Source organism: Panthera leo, chromosome C1 (assembly GCF_018350215.1).
Source record: "Panthera leo isolate Ple1 chromosome C1, P.leo_Ple1_pat1.1, whole genome shotgun sequence".
Taxonomy (NCBI): domain Eukaryota; kingdom Metazoa; phylum Chordata; class Mammalia; order Carnivora; family Felidae; genus Panthera; species Panthera leo.
Window position 1 is genome coordinate 118,081,929 of NC_056686.1, and position 20,227 is coordinate 118,102,155.

Consider the following 20,227-nt stretch of genomic DNA (forward strand, 5'->3'; position numbering starts at 1 on the left):
AGGAATAATAAGGAGGAAGTAACTGTCATTTTACGGTCTTAAGAAGGCCTGGACACAGCCAGGAGTCTGGATGGAGTCTGTGCTGGTCCTTTGCATTCTAAAATCCGTGGTACCTTGGTGCCCAGGGCTTGGGACTCAGTGGGTACACAGCACTCCCTTCGTGTACCACTCTACCCCTGGGGAGATGGAGAGAGAGGCAAATAACTCACCAGATGACTGTCCGTCCAGAGGGGCAAGGGTTTCCCCATGCCGTGGGGGCCATGGCAGGGGCAGAGGCAAGGGGTGGGGTGACAGGGTGGGACCCCCAGGAATTAAAACCAGAAACAGCATGGGGGTGAGTGGGTGGCCTCTGGCACAGCACCACCTGCCTTATTCCTTGACTGTCTCTGCCTTTCCTCTAGGTGGTGTGACAGATTCAATACCTGTTCCTCCCTCTTCCCGACTTCTAGGCCTGGCCTGTGCTGGGAAAAGAGGGACGGCGTAAAGAGAGGAAGGAATCGGCTCCCATTCCACCCCTCTGACCACACTTGTTTGGTGGGAAAAAACCCAGGCATTGTTCTCGGAGACTTCCAAGGCGGAGACACAGGTACTGATTAATGAATCAGCAAGTAACAGATCTATTAGTCAGTCAACAAGCACCCCCCCACCTCTGGGCCTTTGGACTTGTTGCTTTCTGTCTGAAACATACTTCCTCAAGATACTCACATCTGACTCACCACCTCACTCTTTTGAAGTCTGGGCTCAGAGATCACCTCGTCAGGAAAGCCTACCGTGACCACCACATCAAAAACAGCCCCCACTATTCCCCTTTTCCTTCTCTTATCACTAATCACACATGCGCTTGCGTGCAAACACGTATCCTCTCCCTCTGTAGTGTAAGCTCCGAGGGGCCAAGGACTTTTCCATCTTCATTGGTATATCCCTGGTGCCTAGGGCAGAGCCAGGCACATAGTAGGTGCTCAATAAATATTCACTGAATACATAAATGAATTGAATACCTACTACGTACCCACCACTGTCCTAGCCAATGAGGGACAAGGAAGAAAAAGACAAAGTTTCTGTCAGTGGTAAAATGCTTGGGTTGTAGGGTTAAAATCTGCTTCCCTCTCATTTCTGCTCCCTCCCTGGCCTCCTCAATTCTGTCTCTATACTCCCTCGCGCCTTGGGTCCAATCCATCCTCCTGCCCATAGGCCTCATCATCTCTGAGCTGGATACCTGTGGAATGGCCTCCTGCCTGGCCTCCCTGCCTCTGCTCTCACCTCCTCTGTCCCTTCATGCGGCTTTCCCCTTTCCCAAAGCCCACGATGCTCGAGGCTGGAGTTATCTGCCCCGTGCCCACCCCTCGGTGCTCAGGTCCAGCTCGGCTGGCCTGCTTGCCGCGTGGGCCCAGGGCAGGAAGCTCCGTCTGGTCTCAGGGCTTCTGTGCTCACTGTTCTCTCCATGTGGCAGGTCCTCCCCCGCTGGGGAGCTGGGGTTGCTGGGCAGGGGCCTCCCTTGACTCCCCAGCCTGAGCAGCAGCCCCCACAGGCTTGCCCCTCTAGATCACCTTTTCATGTTCTTAGTCATTAGCTCAACTTCTCTCTTCGCTGCTTGATTTTCTGTCTTCCGCTCTAAAATACCAGAAGCCCCCTGAAAGTGGAGACTGTCTCACGGCCGCATGCCTGGTTCCAAGGATAGGGACTGTCCGTAAAGCTTGCAGACTGAGTGACCAGGCTTCAGATGCATCCTGGGCCAATCACTTCCCCTCTGTGTGCCTCTCTTTGCTGCCCAAAGGGGAAACGTATCCATCTCGGTGTCCTGAGGGTCACATGCGACAATGTGTGCAAAGTGCCCTGTAGACCGCTCGGCATCCAAGTGCCCGATAACCTGTGGTCACCTCCATCCCGTGTCCCCGACCCCAGGGAACCTCAGATCAGAGAAGGGGCTCAATCCCTGAGTGTCAGCCTGAAGAGGGAGATCCCTGCCCTGGAGTTTTCTCCTCTGAGGGGTTGGCGTTGGGGGGCAGGGGCTCCAGGTCTAAGGGGCAAGGCAGGCAGACACTCTGGAGACCCAGAGGCAATGACAGGGATTCTGCGGTTCGCTGCGTGGCTTGAAAGCTGATGACTAACCCTGCCTGCCCCGTGCCCTGCACTTCGGACCTCTCCAACTCTTGCCTGGTTTCTGGCCTTGGAGAGAGAGCCGCACCACCGGGCTGCCCCTCCCCTCTCCCCTCTGCACCTCCCGCTGCCCTGCCTTCACCCACCAGGTCTTACTCTTCTCCCAGCCCCCTCCTCCTGGCCAGTCTGGCTCTCCCTCCACCCAGGCGTCCTCCTGCCCTTTGCTTCCTCTGCTCTGCACTCCAGCCCTGCATTATGACCTCCTCTCAGGCAGAGGATTGCAACACAGACCTTGTTTACCGCATTCTAGTGGGGCTGGGGGCCAGGGGGTCTGCCTCTGTCTCACCTTCTTTCCAGGCAGGCCTCAGGTGTAATGTTTACCCTGCATCTGAAGAAAGGGCCTGAGGCAGGCTTAGCAAGCCCCATGGCACCAGCTTCTGCTGGGGAAGGTGGGGAGAACTAGCTGTGGTTGAAGCAATGAATGAATGAAGCAGGAAACACACACACACACACACACACACACACACACACACACACACACAGAGGCACATGCTTTTTGAAGGGCGTGGGAAGTGATGTACAGGGACATCTGAGGGTGGGGGTCTCTGCTTTCCAAAGCAAGTCCTTCCTTGAGATGGGAGTCCTCGGAGCCCTCCAGGGCACCAGGAGCCAAAGATTTCCAGGCAGACCTCATACCTGTGCTGGGGAGACTTCTAGCACCTTCTCTTCAGACTTGGACTTTGGACTTGTTGGCACACACCGAGGCACCCAGTCTCTTGGGGACAGTCCCCTGTTAACGAAACACACTCAGAGAGGTTGCATAGAGCAGACTGCCAGCCCATCCCTGCCTGAAAAAGGTGGTGTTCTGCCCTATTCAGGGCACCCCGCTGACATCAAAGTGCCCGCAAATCAAGATTAGGCAGCAGGAATCGGTTGGTGAGCACAGACTGATGACAAGGGGAATTCAATGGTGTAGACACAGCTTTGCCTGAGCTCTGGGGAAGCCCAGGAAATACTCTCCCCCAGTTTATTAGATTTGATGTTTACAAGAAAGGCACGCTGGGTCAAAGGATCTGGGAGGGAGGAGTGATAAAGGAGACAAAATTCTCTAGGGAATTCATGAGGGAGGATTGTCTCCCCAGGAGGAGGGCGGTGGCTTCTATGTGCTGGCCGCTTACATCCTCCGTCCTTGGACATGTTTTGTCCACAAAGTGTTTTTAATTAAAAGCAAAAAAAAAAAAAAAAAAAGTCAATACAAAAATCAGGAGACTTGACACTAAATTCCTGATTTTTAGCTTTGCTAGGAAATACGACAGCTTGGAACCCTGAGGGTCCCTTTTCCACATGGAAACGATGGCCACTGTGGATAGATGTTCTTCGGACAGACCGTGCTCGACGGGCCCCACTCGATCTTACTCCAGGCTCTGTCCACGCCTGTGTGTTGCCTGCCTGGCCCTTGTAGGGTTTCCGTTTGTAAGCCCAGCTCTGTGTTGTGCTGGTAAAGTAACCCAGCCATGCCTTCCAAGTCTGCATGTTTCCACCCCACCACCCCTGGCTTCTCTGGCTTGGCCCTGGTTTTTGTTCCCTGTAACTCTGGCCTGCCCCAGACCCACCCCCGTCTCTCCTGCCCAGACTTATGACCATCCTGCTACAACCCTCACTCCTATGGCAGTGATGTCTCCCTCCCTCGTTCAGGGCCCGGACACAGAATTCCCTTTTTCCAGGAGAGCCAGTCTGCTCAGTTGAAAGAGAATCAGACATCTCTCCCGTGCTCTCTCTCTCTGCCCTCCCCCGGCTCAAAGAATAAATAACATTTAGAGGGAATCAGACAGCCCGAGTGCTCGTTCCTCTGGGGCTAGGGGTCAACCCAGTCCAGAAAAGCTGTGACCAAAGGCTGGGGACAGGGTCACATGGTATAAGATATGGTCTCCTGGGCAGCAAATGCGGTGGGCAAGAAAGGGACGGCAGCAAGGCAGGGTATATACCAACCAGCCAGGCCTCTGATTCATCTCTTTGCAAACTTCCAAGCCCACTGCCTTGTTTTCAGCTGGCATCTCCTTATCGATGGTGAAGGGACCCTTCTTCCTTTCTTCCAAGTGTGCCCTGGATGATATTTTGTCTCTGACCCTTGCAAACTGATTTTATTAATGCATTTCAGGATTTCTAAATATGGCAGGGGTGCCTGGGTGGCTCAGTCGGTTGGGCATCCGACTCTGGCTCAGGTCATGATCTCACGGTTTGTGAGTTCGAGCCCCGTGTCTAGCTCTGTGCAGACAGCATGGAGCCTGCTTTGAATCCTGTGTCTCCCTCTCTCTGCCCTCCTCCGCTCGCGCTCTGTCTCTCTGTTTCTCAAAAGTAAACATTAAAAAAAATTTTGTTTTTAAAGAATTCTAAATGTGGCATTCTCTAGCTCTTACATATCTCTGGATCTTTCCACCCGTCTCTGTTTTTTTGGACCCTGGTTTAGGGCACAATCAACCATTCTGCTCCAAGCATGGCCCGGTGGCATAATCCTTGCATTCAAGATCCTTCTGGCATTTACTTTCTTTTTTCATTTCCCCTCTGGCACCCGCTTTTATATATTTGCTATATTTCCTTAACCATGTGAAGATCCATGTGTGTGCACGTGTGCTTTTGTCTCTCTTAAGTGGCATTGGGCTATAAATCTTATTCAGGGTCCTATTTTTTTTTTCCACCCAACCACCTGATTTAAGACTATCCCTGTTAATGTACCTATAGATCTAATTCAATGTTTTCCAGATGCTAGGTTAGGTTCCAAGAGTGGCTACTGAAAACGATTTGGCAGAGGCATCACCAGCATTTATAAGAAATGAACAGAACTTAACAGAAAATATCAGAGTGGCTCAAACATAATTAGGTAAATCTTATTTCGTGAGGTTTTTTGTTGTTGTTGTTCAAAAATAGATATAGGGGCGCCTGGGTGGCTCAGTCGGTTAAGCGTCTGACTTTGGCTCAGGTCATGATCTCGCGGTTCATGAGTTCAAACCCCGCATTGGGCTCTGTGCTGACAGCTAGGAGCCTGGAGCCTGCCTCGGATTCTATGTCTCCCTCTCTCTCTCTGACCCTCCCCCATTCATGCTCTGTCTCTCTCTGTCTCAAAGATAAATAAACATTAAAAAAAATTATTAAAAAAAATAGATAGATAGATAGATAGTCATGAATTACAACGTGAGAAGTATTTCTTCCTGTGGGTCCCAGTAAGAAAAGTCTGAAAGCTCCTGGTCTAGCTCATTGTTTCTTACTGCTATAGAGTGCTCTATTCCCCCACTGTATTGTATTTGCTTATCTTTTTTTAAAATTTATTTCTGAGGGATAGAGACAGGGCATGAGTAGGGGAGGGGCAGAGAGAGAGGGAGACCCAGGATCTGAAGCAGGCTCCGGGATCTGAGCTGTCAGCACAGAGCCCGACGCGGGGCTCGAACCCACGAACCGTGAGATCATGACCTGAGCCGAAGTCGGACGCTTAACCGACGGGGCCACCAAGGCGCCCCCCCCCCCCGCCCCGGTGTATTTATCTTTTTGATGAGCAGTAGGGTTACTTCAGCGCCCCCACCCCATGCTGACCACTGATGAATATCTTGATTCATGTTCTGTCGTGTGGAGAATTACCTTCATGCTATGAAAACTTCCAGGCACACTACCAAGCACGTTGATCCAAAGATTACAAAATCTTGGACGGCTCATAGACCAAGTTGGGATACCTGACTCACAGGGAGGATTAAATCAATATAAAGCGCACAGAGAGAAGATAAGACATGGGATGGGATACCTGGGACAGGGTGCGGGGCGGGGCATGTGCTACCTGGCTCCTGAGTATGCAATGCTTACATGTCCTATGTCTCCATCTCTCTCTCTGACATTAGCCTTTTCATTGAATGTGAATTATATGGGCTAGAATTGAGGTTTGAGTAAGGGGCCCAGCAGAGAGAAGGTGCCCTGGGGCAAACACACAGCCTTGCTCTATTAGAGTCAAAGGGACAGTGGGCCTGACCCAGCTGTAACTCACCAGAGGTCTGATGAACAGCCCTGGGCTTTATCTGGCAGAGGGACCCTGGGGCAGAATGGGTGCCCGCCCGCATCAAGATCAAGAATGTTAGATGTCTTGGATGCCTTGTGTAGATCTAGCGTATTATAAATAGACTGCGCCCCATGAAAATGTAACATATCAGGAATAGTTCCCATCTTCTCTTCCTTCAACCCCTTTCTATCTATATTCGCAGTATGATCTTTTGGTCCATCTGTTCTGTCCTATCTGTCTGTACTTAACACCTTCCGAGTTTCATCCTTCCCATTTTTCTGACAGAACTGAATGTTCTCAAACAACTTAGCAAATGCACATGCCCTGTTCCCAAGATACTGGGGCATGAAGCATCTGCGTATGTACTTGAAATTGTTAAGTGTGCCCGTCGCTCCTCAGAAGGAGTCCTTGGCGCCTACCAGCACCAGCAGCTGCATCAGACTTTCTGTCTCCCCACATCCTTGTCAACATTGGATTTTATCCTCTTTGTTAAAATTTGCTGTTTTGGCAGACGGCCTCTCCTCTGCTGTCCTGCCTGCCAGTCCCTTGTTGTATATTCAATAAACTATCTCTTTAAAAAAAAAAAAAAATTGCTCTTTTGATGGGTATAAAACAGGGCACTTTCATAGCTTCAAAAAATGTTCAGAGTTCTTCATGATAGTTTCTTGATTGAGCAAAGTACATGTTTGCATGTGGATTCCCAGATTCCTTGCAAAAGCCTCCTCCAGTCTGCTTCCCATGACTGGTGACCACTGGTCTAAACTGTTGACCCTATGGGGTGCCTGGGTGGCTCAGTCAGTTAAGTGACCAACCAACTTTGGCTCAGGTCATGATCTCACGGTTCATGAGTTCAAGCCCCACATCAGGCTCTGTGCTGACAGCTCAGAGCCTGGAGCCTGCTTTGGAATCTCTTTCTCCCTCTCTCTCTGCCCCTTCTCTGCTTGCACTGTCTCTCTGTCTCTGTCTCTCTCTCTCAGATAAATAAACATTAAAAAATTTTTTTTAACTGTTGACCCTATCAAAGAACCATTGTTCTCAATTTTTATCTGTCTGAGGACCTGTTGATGTGCTCTGTGGGGGTGGTGGGGTGACAAGTACGTAGTAGGGGCCCAGAAGGCCCCCAACTCCAACTTTTACACATTTATTTGTAGGTATAAAAAGGTTTTCCTAACCATGGAGGTAATATGTTCCAAACGTTCTCCCCTTGTGATTTTCAAGCTTTCCTCTGGAAGTTTCTTGCTTTGACTGGGGCGTGCCTCTCCTGGAAGTTGGTTATACGTGGTGAACATGCCTGGCCCACTAGAGCTGTATCATGGCCCCAAGGCTGCCATCTTGGAGGACTGGGGTACAGGAGGGGAAGAAGAAATTCTCTTTTTCCCTGAACACAGGCTCAGGTCTCAAAGAGGTTAAGAGTTTCAGACTTGAAGGGATCCAGAATTCACCACTGGGACATCAAAACCTTTTGGAGCGGAAGATATTTCAAGATAGGTTGTTCTGTGTGTTTGTTTTTTTTTTCCTGAATCGTTTTGTCCACCTAAATGCAGAGCTTCTCGAAAGAACTTGAAGGGAAGGAAAAACTTGTTTTCCCTCTACCCATCTTTGGTTCATTGTCTGGGGCCCTGTACATTGGACTGACAAAAGACAGATTAACAAGAGGAAAACACGTTTGTAAGCATGAATATTCCCCACATACACTGGGGAGCACTCAGTGATTAGTAACTCAAAGGGGGGTAAGTTAGAACTTGGCGATGCAGCATTTTAGTAAAAGAACAATAGATTTTCATTTTATTTTATTATGTTTATTTATTATTGAAGTATAATTGACATACAATGTTATATTAGTTTCAGAGGTACAACTTAGAGATTCGACAATTCTTTTTATTTATTTATTTATTTATTTATTTATTTATTTATTTTTTACCTTTATTTTTGAGAGACAGAGCACAAGTGGGGGAGGGGCAGAGAGAGAGAAGGAGACACAGAATCTCAAGCAGGCTCCAGGCTCCGAGCTGTCAGCACAGAGCCCCACGCAGGGCTCGAACCTGCAAACCATGAGATGGTGACCTGAGCTGAAGTCGGATGCTTAATCGACTGAGCCCCCCAGGCGCCCCGAGATTTGACAATTCTATACGTTGCTATACGTTTTTGTTTGTTTTATCATAGATTTACTTATCCACTTTAAAATTTCTATTACAAACATATACTTTATAATATGCATAGTATTTTATAAGTGTAGTATATTATAAATAACAATAAACATTGGAGGTGTGTGCTCAACCTTTTTTCTGAGAGGGCTGTAATGTGAAATATTGAGTAGCTGTATTTCCATGACCCTGGGTACTCCAACTTGAAGACATTCTCTGGGGTTCCACATATGTGTCATAACCATGGTAAGTGTAGTCCCCAGCTGTCACCACACAACACTATTACATATTATCATTATTTTTAAGTTTATTTATTTTGAGAGAGACACCACGAGTGGAGGCAGGTCAGGGAGAGAGGATGAGAGAGAGAGAGAGAGAGGGAAAGAGAGAGAATCCCAAGCAGGCCCCACACGACCAGAGCAGAGCCCAACACGGGGCTCGAACCCACAAATCGCCGAGATCATGACCTGAGCCAAAGTCTGTGGCTTAACCAACTGAGCCAGCCAGGAGCTCCGTGACTTAGTTATTTTACAAGAGGAGGTTGGCACCTCTTAATCCCCATCTCCTATTTCATTCATTTCCCCTGGTAACCACTGGTCTAAACTGTTGACCCTATGGGGCACCTGGGTGGCTCAGTTGGTTAAGTGATGACTTTGGCTCAGGTCATGATCTCACGGTTCATGAGTTCAAGCTCCACGTCAGAGGGTGAACAAACCACCACTTTGTTCTCTGTATTTCAGTCTGGTTTTGTGTGTTTGGTCTTTTTTTTTTTTTTTTTTTTTCCTTTTTAGATTCCACATATAAGTGACACCAAAATGGCAAGACACAGGAAAGAGACGGAGTTTCTAGGGTGGCAAGTACACGAGGGGGAGATTAATGGAAGGTCAGGGCTCGGCCGTAAGCTTGTGCTGCAGCGCCACCTCTGGGCTGGTAAGGGTCTACTGTTGATCAAGTTTTGTTCATCCCTGTAGAGAAGGGAGGAGGGACACCTTTGTGAACTTAAGTTCTGCTTCTAGAGAAACAGGGGGAGGGCGGAGAGCTTTTCTTGTATCTGCTTTTTCTCAGTTGCCTTCAGCTCAAAACCATCCTTAGGCCACCGTGACCTATTTCGGGGTGGCTTCTTCTGCCATCCTTCTGACTCAATTGTCACGAATCCCCTCCCCAGAAGCAAACAGGGAGGAAGGAGTCTTATCACTAGAGACTAAAAATCCACATCCTACCAAAACAGACATTGTCACAAGACCATCTTGTCTCCCATCAGCTCTCCTGAGAGCCTGTTTATCTTTCCAAAAAGTCATTTGTTTTCCCACAAGTGCCGTTTCTCTCCTGTTTCCCCTATTAAGAAGCCAGTTGTTTTTTTCCAGCAAGTACCTTCTTCCCCTCTCTCTCCTCTATTTAGGTGGTATATAAGCTTCAAATTCCAACTATCTCTTTGAATCATATTTTGTGAGTGTGTGTGTGTGTGTGTGTGTGTGTGTGTGTGTGAACTCCTGTTTGTACATGATTAAGCCCTGTCTTTTCTCTTGCTAAGTTGTCATCTGTCTGTTTAATTCACCGGCCCCCATAACAGAGCATAAGAGGGTAGGGGAAAAGTCATTGTCCCCCAACCATATTGGACCATCTTCTTTCTTATTATGAGTCTGCTTCCTGGTGACTTTCTCCCCCCTACACCAGTGGTTCCCCAACCTTGGCTGCTCAATGGACGGAAGTTCAGATTTAATGGTCTGGGCTGGCCAGTTAACAACACTATCCTAGAGTTGCAGCTGGGGCACACCCAGCCCAGGTACCCTCCCCAACATTCTCCAACTTCGCTTTCCCCAACTTCCTTCCCTCATTGACCTGGAACTCAACTGGGTGTGAGGCACTAATTAACATTAAGTAGTAAATGGCCAATTTACTTCCTTCAAGGAAGTAAACTTTTAACATGAAGCTACTGGTTTAGGGAGACAGATCCCTAATCCGAAGACTGTGTGGCAATGTAGAAAAGTGCACCTAGAGAGAGTTTTAGGCTGAGGGAGACCCTAAACTAGGATTGTCAACCCTAACTGCATGGTAGAATCACCCAAGAAAAAAATAAATAAAATAAAATAAATAAAATAAAATAAAATAAAATAAAATAAAATGGCACTCAAGACCATTCTCCACCCCAGACCAATCAATTCGGTGTTTTGGGGGGGGCAAGGCATGGGTGTTCTTCCATAAAGCTCCCCAGATGATATGTGCAGGCAGATAAATAAGGTATCAATGTGTGCTTTGTGTTATTAGGGGCACAAGAATTTGGTAATGACGAGGGAGAATGGGGCAGGCTGAGGGGCAAAGCACAAGCTAGCACCCCCCCCCACCCCCAGGTGGGACGGGTGCCATATTCCTTGGACACTCCCGGCTACCCCCAAACCAGGAGAGGACAAACAAACAAATGGTGAAACTGATAAGAGTCTCCACCAGTTTGCCAGAAAGAGGCAACCCCATCATAGCCTAAAGTTCAAGAACTCCCTACTGTCTTAATGTTAATACTTTGCTAGAGGGAAAAACAACTTTAGCTTGACAACAGCTAGACCTCCAGTAAGTCTTTGCATGTGAAACTCTCTTTGGAGACTCCCTCTTGACTTCTCTCCCATGACTCCATAAAATGGTTATTACCCCCCACACTTGCAGTATAGCTCTTTCTGCCCCTGGGCCCTGTCCCCCCTGTCCCCGCGCTTTAACAAAATCACCTTTTTGCACCAACGGGCATCTTCAAGAATTCTTTCTTGGTCTTTGGCTCCAGCCCCCCCAAACTTCATCAGTAATATTTGCTGAGTGCTTATTATGTCCGGGTGCCACACCAGGCATGCTCGAATATATTGTTTGATTTATTCCTCACATTACCTTTTTTTTTTTTTAAGTTTATTTACTTATTTTGATAGAAAGCATGTGTGAGCGGGGGAGGGGCAGAGAGAGAGGGAGAGAGAATCCTCTGCGTTGTCAGCACACAGCTGAACACAGGTCTCGATCTCATGAACCGTGAGATCATCACCTGAGCTGAAATCAAGAGTCAGTTGCTCAACTGAGTGAGCCATCTCTCTCCCATCGCCCTTTTAAGGCAGGTTAAATACTATTATATCCATTTGGAGATGGAAAACAAGCACAGAGAGGTTAAGCAACTGACCCAGGCACACACAGACAGTAATGGCATTGTGGGGGTTTAAATCTAGGCCTATCTGCGAGGTCAGTGCTCTGAACCTCAGCATGAGACTCACAACCCGGGCTCACTACTCACATCCTGGGTGCCCTGAAAAGGCCCGTGTTTATTTGAAGAGTCTCCTAAGTTTACCACGGCTATTTTCTAGAGATTTTCCAGAATCCCCAGCTGCCAAGATGGTGAGCAGAGAACCAGGAAATGCCTCTCTCTGGGCAAAATGTAATTGGAGACTGGAGCAGGCAGGAGAATTGTGGGTCTGTGGCTCTCGGTCTGCCCACCCCACACCCCTGGGCAGAGGGGCTGGGCTGGGTTCTTCTGCCACTCACCCAGGTCACTACTGTGAGGGTTCAGAACGAGTTGCCCCAGGATGTGGTATTTTGGCTTACAAATTACATTGAGCTGAAAATGATCAAAGCACAGAAGACAGGAAGAAATTTTGGCCTTTCCCTTAATTGCCTAAAAGTATGTAGGTAGAGGGCCTGCTCCAGGAAGGCAGTTATCACCAAAGGTAACTACAGGATGATAGGAACTAGGGGTGACGGAGAGGGAGGGATTTAGCAAAGTCTGTTTGTTAAAATTCCTCTCTGTCTCGTTCCAGAGAAGCCCCGCAAACATTTGTTTACCAGACATTTTGTGAATTGTCTTCCTTTTCTTTGAAGTCCCAGACCCCCACCCACTTCTCCTTAGTTCAGGGAGCCATGCATGCCTCATTCTGCCTTACCGTCTTGGAATCTCGCTTTTAGGTGGGGTCTCAGCATGTACGCATTTAAATTTGACTTTCTCCTATTAGTCTGTTTCATGTCAGTTTAATTCTTGGACCACTAGAACCTTGAAGGCTAGATGAAAAGGTCTCTTCCCTAACACCACCGACAGAATTGCCCCAGCAGGGCATAAATTTGCCCAAGTCTGTGGGCAGAGGACCCCACAAATCCCAGAAAATTACAACGCCTCCCTCTGCTGGCCTCTGCCTGAGATTACAGTCAAAGGATCAGTGTTTCATTCCCCCACCAAAGCCTTGCACCCAACTGCCTCCCATACACACACCCCTTCTGGTTACAGTTCTCTGGGGAGGGTGGTGGTGGTGGGGGGCAGAGAATGACTCTTGCCCACCGTCCATGTCTCTCAATCCCAAAAGAGCCACAATCTCAGAATCCCATGCTCCCTGGCCATGGCAGTGGGCATGTGGCCGAAGGCAGTGACAGTGATGTGCCTGAGTGGTGGACACATAACCCAAACAGGACAGTCCTGGGGCATTATATGTGTGCTATGGAAGTCCCCATTCTCCTGGTTCTCTCCAGCTGGGAGCCTGGGTTCTTTGTGGGCTCGGCTCTCCTCCCACATAAGAAGCCTTGTCTACCACTGTAAGGAACAAGGCCGGTGTGCAGAGAAACCCGCTGGGGGTGGGCGGGAGCCTCACATGAGTTCTAAGATCCAGAGAGAGCTGACCACTGCCTTTATCAAATGCAGGCTTTGCTGTGGGATTTGAAACTTAAGTGGGGGGAAAGGCCCTAAAGGAGGAAGTTGGGAGTTCCTTGGAGGCTTTCCCATCTTCAAACTTCCTTGTGGACGTGGCTGAACTAACCAGCCACGTGTTCCAGGGAGTACCCTGGGTCAGTGAGAGCACTACTTGTTAGATTGGTTGAATTCCTGTTTGTCAAACCCTTCTTCTTATGTATGTCTTTTTGTCCACCCCTCAACGAAAATGCCACATTCTCTCGCTCTCTCCTGAGCTGGGAAAGATGCTTTCCTTCCTTCCAGTCTTTCTGGTCCTGTGTTTTTAAACTGGGAGGGCCTCAAGTCCAGCCTTAGTTTACCTAGTGATGTGGCTGGGGGCCCTATGGCAGGAGCACACCTCCTCCTTCCTCACGTTCACACAGCTGCTGGCTGCAGTGATATGGGAACCTACAGGGGCAGGATTTCCCACAAAGGGCAAAGGCTTGGCTTTCATTGCCCTTAGGGCTGGGGTTCCCCATTCAGCAAGGCCAAAGGAGAGAGCAAATTTTAAGGCCTGCATCATTTCTGTATTCTAGGGATGGTGGCAAAATTCTTCTGCAGGAAAAGATTTCCTATTTTCTTCCTTCCTTCCTTCCTTCCTTCCTTCCTTCTTCCTTCCTTCCTTCTTCCTTCCTTCCTTCTTCCTTCCTTCCTTCTTCCTTCTTTCCTTCCTTCCTTCCTCCTTCCTTCCTTCCTTCCTTCCTTCCATCCTTCCTCTCTTCTCCTCCCCTCTTCCCTCCCTCCCTTCCTTTCTCCTTCCCTTCCCTTCCCCTCCCCTCTTCCTTCTTTCCCACCTTCCTTCCTTCCTTCCTTCCTTCCTTCCTTCCTTCCTTCCTTCCTTCTCTTTCTCTCCTAATGATCTCTGAAGGGTTTGGAACAAGGATTGTTGGGGCTAGACACACTAGGGCAGGACTAAAATGGGAACTCCCATTGGTGGGCCCAGTAGCAAGTTCTGGAATGTAGAAATATGGTGTATCTTTTTGTTTTTGTTTTTTAACAATCAGAAACCTAATTTTTTCCGACATATCAAAAGAGCTGGTGTTTGGGCATCCAGGGTTGATACAGAAGGAGAAGAGTCAAGAGCGAAAGGTGCATCTCAGCCCCCTCTAAAAGGATTTTCTCAGATGCATCATCTAACAACCTTGGCTTTTCCTTAGCCAGAACTGGCCGTTTCTATCTGTGAATAGACAGGAATTTATAGTTTTTGACCGGCACACTACTTTCCCATACAAAACTGATGTCCTCTTGTAAGAAGGAAAGGAGGGATGGATATTAGGTGGGTGAGAGGCAGTGTCTGCCACGGGATCACACTTGGTCCATGCTGGAACGTTCCAAGATACGCGTCGCCCTTTGAGTCTCTACTTAGTGGCTCTCCTCACTGTTCGCATTTATTTCCATTCTCCGTTCAGGTCCCAGATACAGATAGATGTTCTGCAGGGGGCTGGATGGCATTATTAATCTGAGTATCTCATGCAAGGAAGATACATGTACAAGCTGTCCACCCGCAGCTCACAGCCAATAGGATGGCTACTGTCAAAAACGCAGAAAGTAACAAGTGTTGGTGAGAGAAATTGCAGCCCTCGCGCACTGTTCCTGGGAATGCAAAACGGCACAGCCACTACGGCCAACAGCGTGGTGGTTCTTCAAAAGATTGAAAATGGAATTATCGTGTGATCCAGCAACCCCACGTCTGGGTTTGCACCCCAAACAACAAAAAGCAGGGTCTCAAACACATGTGTGCACACCCATGTTCAGAAGCATTATTCACAATAAGGAAAAGGTAGAAGCAACCCAAGTGTCCGTCAATAGATGAACAGATAAACAACATGTGGTGTATACACACAATGGAATGTTATTCAGCCTTTAAAAGGAAGGGCAGGGGCGCCTGGGTGGCTCAGTCGGTTAAGCGTCCGACTTTGGCTCAGGTCACAATCTCGCGGTCCGTGAGTTCGAGCCCCGCGTCGGGGCTGTGCTGACTGCTCAGAGCCTGGAGCCTGTTTCGGATTCTGTGTCTCCCTCTCTCTCTGACCCTCCCCCGTTCATGCTCTGTCTCTCTCTGTCTCAAAAATAAATAAACATTAAAAAAAATTTTTTTTAAATAAAAGGAAGGGCATTCTGACACATGCCTCTGCATGGATGAACCTTGAGGATTTCATGCTACGTGAAATAAGTCAGTCATAGACAAATACTGCATGATTCACTTACATGAGGTATCTAAAACAGAAAAACTCACGGGGCACTGGGGTGGCTCAGTCGGTGAAGCGTCCGACTCCGGCTCAGGTCACGATCTTGCTGTTCATGAGTTTGAGCCCCGTGACAGGCTCTGTGCTGACAGCTCAGGGCCTGGAGCCTGCTTCGGATTCTGTGTCTCCCACTCTCTGCCCCTCCCCTGCTCATGCTCTGTCTGAAAAGTAAATAAACATAAAAATAGCAAAATTCATGGAATCAAAGAGTAGAATTATGGTTGCCAGGGCCTGGTGGGGGAGAGTGGGGGAATAAGGAGTTAGTGTTTAACGGGTATTGTTTTGCAAGATTCAAAAGTTCCAGGGTCGCCTGGTTGACTCAGTCGGTTAAGCGCTGGATTCTTGATTTCAGCTCAGGTCGTCATCTCACGGTTCATGAGCTTGAGCCCTGCATAGGGCTCTGCACTGACAGCATGGAGTCTGCTTGGGATTCTCTCTCCCTCTCTGTCTCCCTCTGGCCCTCTCCTGCTCACACTCTCTCTCTCTCAAAATAAACAAATAAACATTAAAAAAATTTTTTTTTGATTAATAAAAATAAGAAAAAGTTCCAGAGATGGACGGTGGTGATGATCGTAGATCACTGGGAATGTACTTAACACGATTGAACTGTATACTTAAAAATGGTTACGATGGTAAATTTCACGTGATGTATATTTTACTACCATTGATCTGATTTGAGGAAATCTCAGCAGTGTTCACGCCAGCCCCGGGGTCACTCTTGAGCTTTTATTCGTGGCACCCCAGCCACCCACGGAACTGCCCAGATGGGGTGAAACTCCAAGAGAAACAGATCCGTTTCCCAGAGAGATTACTAACTCTCAGACGCCATGTCAGTGCTCTGATTTGGGGCAGGAACTAGTCACCATTCTTTGGTAAGAACTTTCAGGTCAAAACATTGTACCAAACGTTTGTCGAAACTACGGTGTCCCATTATGTCACCGGAACATTTTGGGACCAGCCACTTGGCAGTGTCCGTATGAGCTCTTCTAGGGTGAATGAATTATTTCCTTTAAGATTCTTGGAGGCGTCCGTCTGTCTTTCCAGGCACACTCCATCTTCAGTCACCCACGACACCGAATCTATACCACTGTCACAAGCAAGCCCTGAAGGGGCACGCACGAGTTGTGTTATGTCCACAACATCAGCTGTATTTACTCACAACATCAGCTGTATTACTCAGCAAGGTTAACGTGATTGTAGAGAGGTTTCAGGATTCCAAACTCAATGGCATTGCACCACACATTTCACTTGGCTCCATACGGGTCACACAAAGCAAAGCGCAAGACAAAGTCACACAACAAGCAAGGTACGATAAGGAGTAAGAAGTTAATGACCCAAGCGCACAGTGAGTCTGTGAGCACACAGTGGAGGTGAGGCCCAGATCTGGTCCGATGCGGTATAGCTCAGCAATCCGCACACACTCCTTATTTTCCTCAGGCCGCGGTGGGCCGCTGTTGCATTTGGAGATTCACGGGGCACAGCCTTCGGTGGCAGTCGCCTTTCAAATGCAGCCCGATGGGGAAGGGTCAGTGTCTGGAGGTTCTGACAGGAGGCCGCAAAAGTTCTTCCTTTTTAAAGTTCAGTCAGTGTCGGGCCTTTGCAGATCTCTGGTTCTAGCGATTACCAGCGTTCATCCCTTTCTTCCACGCTCTCCTGGCTTTCTTGGTTACCAGCTGTGGCAGTTGTGGGTGTTAACAGCCTGTGTTGATTTTGCTGCCGTCTCGTCTTAACCGCAATGCCCTTGGCTGCTTACGCAGCTGCTTGACGTGAGTCACTGCTTGACGTGAGTGACTCCATCTTGCTCTCTATAGCCATCTTCAAGAAGTCTTCTGTGAGGCTGTGGTGGTTATAGCATCTGGCCTGAAATGGCTTCCTGAACATTCCTTCAAAATCCAGAAATACGTTGAAAGAACCTCCAGCCTAGGAAAAAAGTTTGCAAGGGTTTGGGAGTTTTGTTGTTGTTTTGTTTTTAAAATTTTTTTAATGTTTATTTATTTTTGAGAGAGAGAGAGAGACAAAGCACAAGTGGGAGAGGGGCAGAGAGAGAGGGAGACACAGAATCCGAAGCAGGGTCCAGGCTCATGAGCTGTCAGCACAGAGCTTGACGCAGGGCTCGAACTCACAAACCATGAGGTCATGACCTGAGCTAAAGTCAGACACTTAACCGACTCACCCAGTCACCCTGATAGATTTCTTTTTTTTTTTTTTTTAATTTTTTTAATGCTTATTTTTGAGAGAGAGAGAAAGACAAAGCAACAGCAGGGGAGGGGCAGAGAGAGGGGGAGAATCCAAAGCAGGCTCCAGGCTCACAAGCTGTCAGCATAGAGCCCGATGTGGGGCTCGAACTCACGAACCGTGAGATCATGACCTGCACCGAAGTCAGATGCTTAACTGACTGAGCCACCCAGGCATTCCTCAAGAGTTTGGGAGGTTTTAAAGAGTGGGAAGATCTGAGTCACTCCAGAGCATCCATTCTTTACCTCTTTTGCAAATCAGAGCCTCTGAAAAAAATCACAAGAAACCTGTTATAATATTATGATTTATAATAAGAAATGTATATTTGATCTTTGTCCCCATTCTGACACAGAGTCCTGAAACCCTTGGAAATTCCTAAGTGGGGAGAGGTGATAAAGGTGTCTTGTTGTATAAATGAGTGAATGCACCTAAGGATGGGGGCTGGATGTCATGAGAACCAACCTTGTGACTGGAGGGTTGGAACTTTCAGTGCCCCCACCCCAGCATCCCAGGCGGGGAGAGGAGCTGGAGGTTGAACCAGTGGCCAATGGCCAATAATTTAATCAATTGTGCCTGTGTAATGAAGCCTTCATAAAAACCCAAAAACAGGATCAGAGAGCTTCTGGGTTGGTGCTGGGACAGTGGTGCAGCTGGAGAGACCATGGAACCCCCCACCTTTTTACACGCCTCACCCCATATATCTCTTCCATCTATCTGTTCCTGACTTACATCCTTTGATGATAAAGCGGTAATCTGGTACCTAAAATGCCTCTCTGAGTTCTGTGAGCGGCCTCTCTGAGGTCTGTGAGTGGCTCTAGCAAATGAATTGAACCCAAGAAAGAGGTGGTGGGAATCTCTGATTTATAGCCAGCGGTCAGAAGCCCAGGTGACAGCCTGGCTGTAACTGACATCTAAAGGGGAGGAGGGCAGTGTTGTGGGACTGAGCCCTTAAGCTGTGGAATCCGATGCTGTCTCTGGGTAGATAGCATCAGAATTGAGTTGAATTGTAGGACACCCAGGAGGTGTAAGAGAATTACTTTGGATGGGAAGCTCCCCGACCTTCCACACATTGAAAGGTGAAGACCTCTAGCCAGATCAAGACCCTTGGGGTGCCTGGGTGGCTCAGGTGGTTAAGCGTCCGACTTCGGCCCAGATCATGATCTCATGGTACGTGAGTTCCAGCCCCACGTCAGGCTTTGTGCTGACAGCTCAGAGCCTGGAGGCTGCTTTGGATTCTGTGTCTCCCTCTCTCTCTCTGCCCCTCCCTAGCTCACACTCTCACGCTCTCTCTCTGTGTCAAAAATAAATAAACTTAAAAAAAAAAAAAAAGACCCATGTGCACTGGTTGTCCATTTTAGTGTGTTCTTTTGGGGAGAGAGGTTCTAGGTCTAGTTAAGCCCAGGTTAAGGGCTTGGGTTCCAACTTCTAAACAAGTGTTGCATAGACAGTGTTCATTTCTCTATCAGGGAAGTGCAATTAACGAAGAGAATCAGAGGGTGGTCGTCAGGAAAGGGTGAGAGATTAGGGAAAGTGGGGAAGGGGATTCTGCAGTGGCTGACTAGTCTGCTGGCCCTTGAAGACCCCTAATCTTCAAAATCTTAGGGCCACTCTTTTCTCCTTCTAGGACCAGCCTTGTCTTATCCTTGAGGTTCAGGAACCAGATCTGCCGTGTTCCCATGGCCATGTATCACCTTCCAGGCGAAGGTGGGCCCCCATCCCCGGGGCTACTGGAGTGGTGGAGACCTAGCTGTCTTAGTCAAGGGTCACTCCTGGTCCCTCAACCCCACCCCAGGTCACATGGTGCCTTTGGGGGACTGGAATCTTTCAACTGCAGTGGAAAGACGGCCAGTGATAAGAAGAAAACCACAGGTCCAAATGGTATCACTTAGGCCATCACCACATCTGGCCAATACCTAACCTAAATGCCGTTTTAACCTCTCCCAAAAACGTAAACCTTAACCTGACAGTCAGGAGTTTTCTGATAAGCACCATCTGTCACTTGGGGCCCTCTCCATCCCCTGAAGGAAGATGAGGTAATCCACATAGTAAGTTCCCCCTACGATGCTATGGAATGCGTGGCATTTTCGCTAACACCGATTTCAAGCCTGCTCTATTCTATATCACAAACGCTTTTAGATCATAAGGTCTGTTGCCCATTCAAGTCCAGGCTCAGTCTGGAGAAGGGAAAGGCCACCTTGGGCTGACAAGTGGAACAAAGTGGAAGGCGCCAGAGAAACCCGCAGCAGCTTAAAGAGGGATTGTAAGAATCAGAGAAGGAAAAAGCTCTCCCATGAACCCCAGGAGGACATAGGGCCACAAAGAGTCCCATGTTTGGTGTAGGCCAACTGTGATTCCTCGCCAGCAAGCACGGAGTAAGGAACGGCTCTTGACTTGGCTATTCTCCGTGTCTCCTGTCTCCACAGGCAGAGCTTTCTGTCTTCCGGGCGCCCCGTACAGCATGAGGTACAGGAGCCTCTGCATAGGGAGCACTCAGTAAGTGACACCTTGCTCTTCACCAAGGCAGCCAGCTTCTGTCAGATTCCATTGGACCAGAGCTGGCCCCTGCAGTCACGAAGGGCCCCATGCTCAGGAGGGCCCTTGCTTGCTTGGTTCAACTTTCGGCTGCCACCATCTTGAAATTCTTAGCAGTGTTTGTACAAGGGGCTCTGCATTTCCATTGGCTCTGGGCTCGCAGCTTCTGCACCCGGTCCTGCTTGTGTAGGAGCAGATACAAGGGCAGAGCAGGGCCAGAGCCAGGACTGGAGAGGTGGGGAATCCAAATCTTTCCTACCCC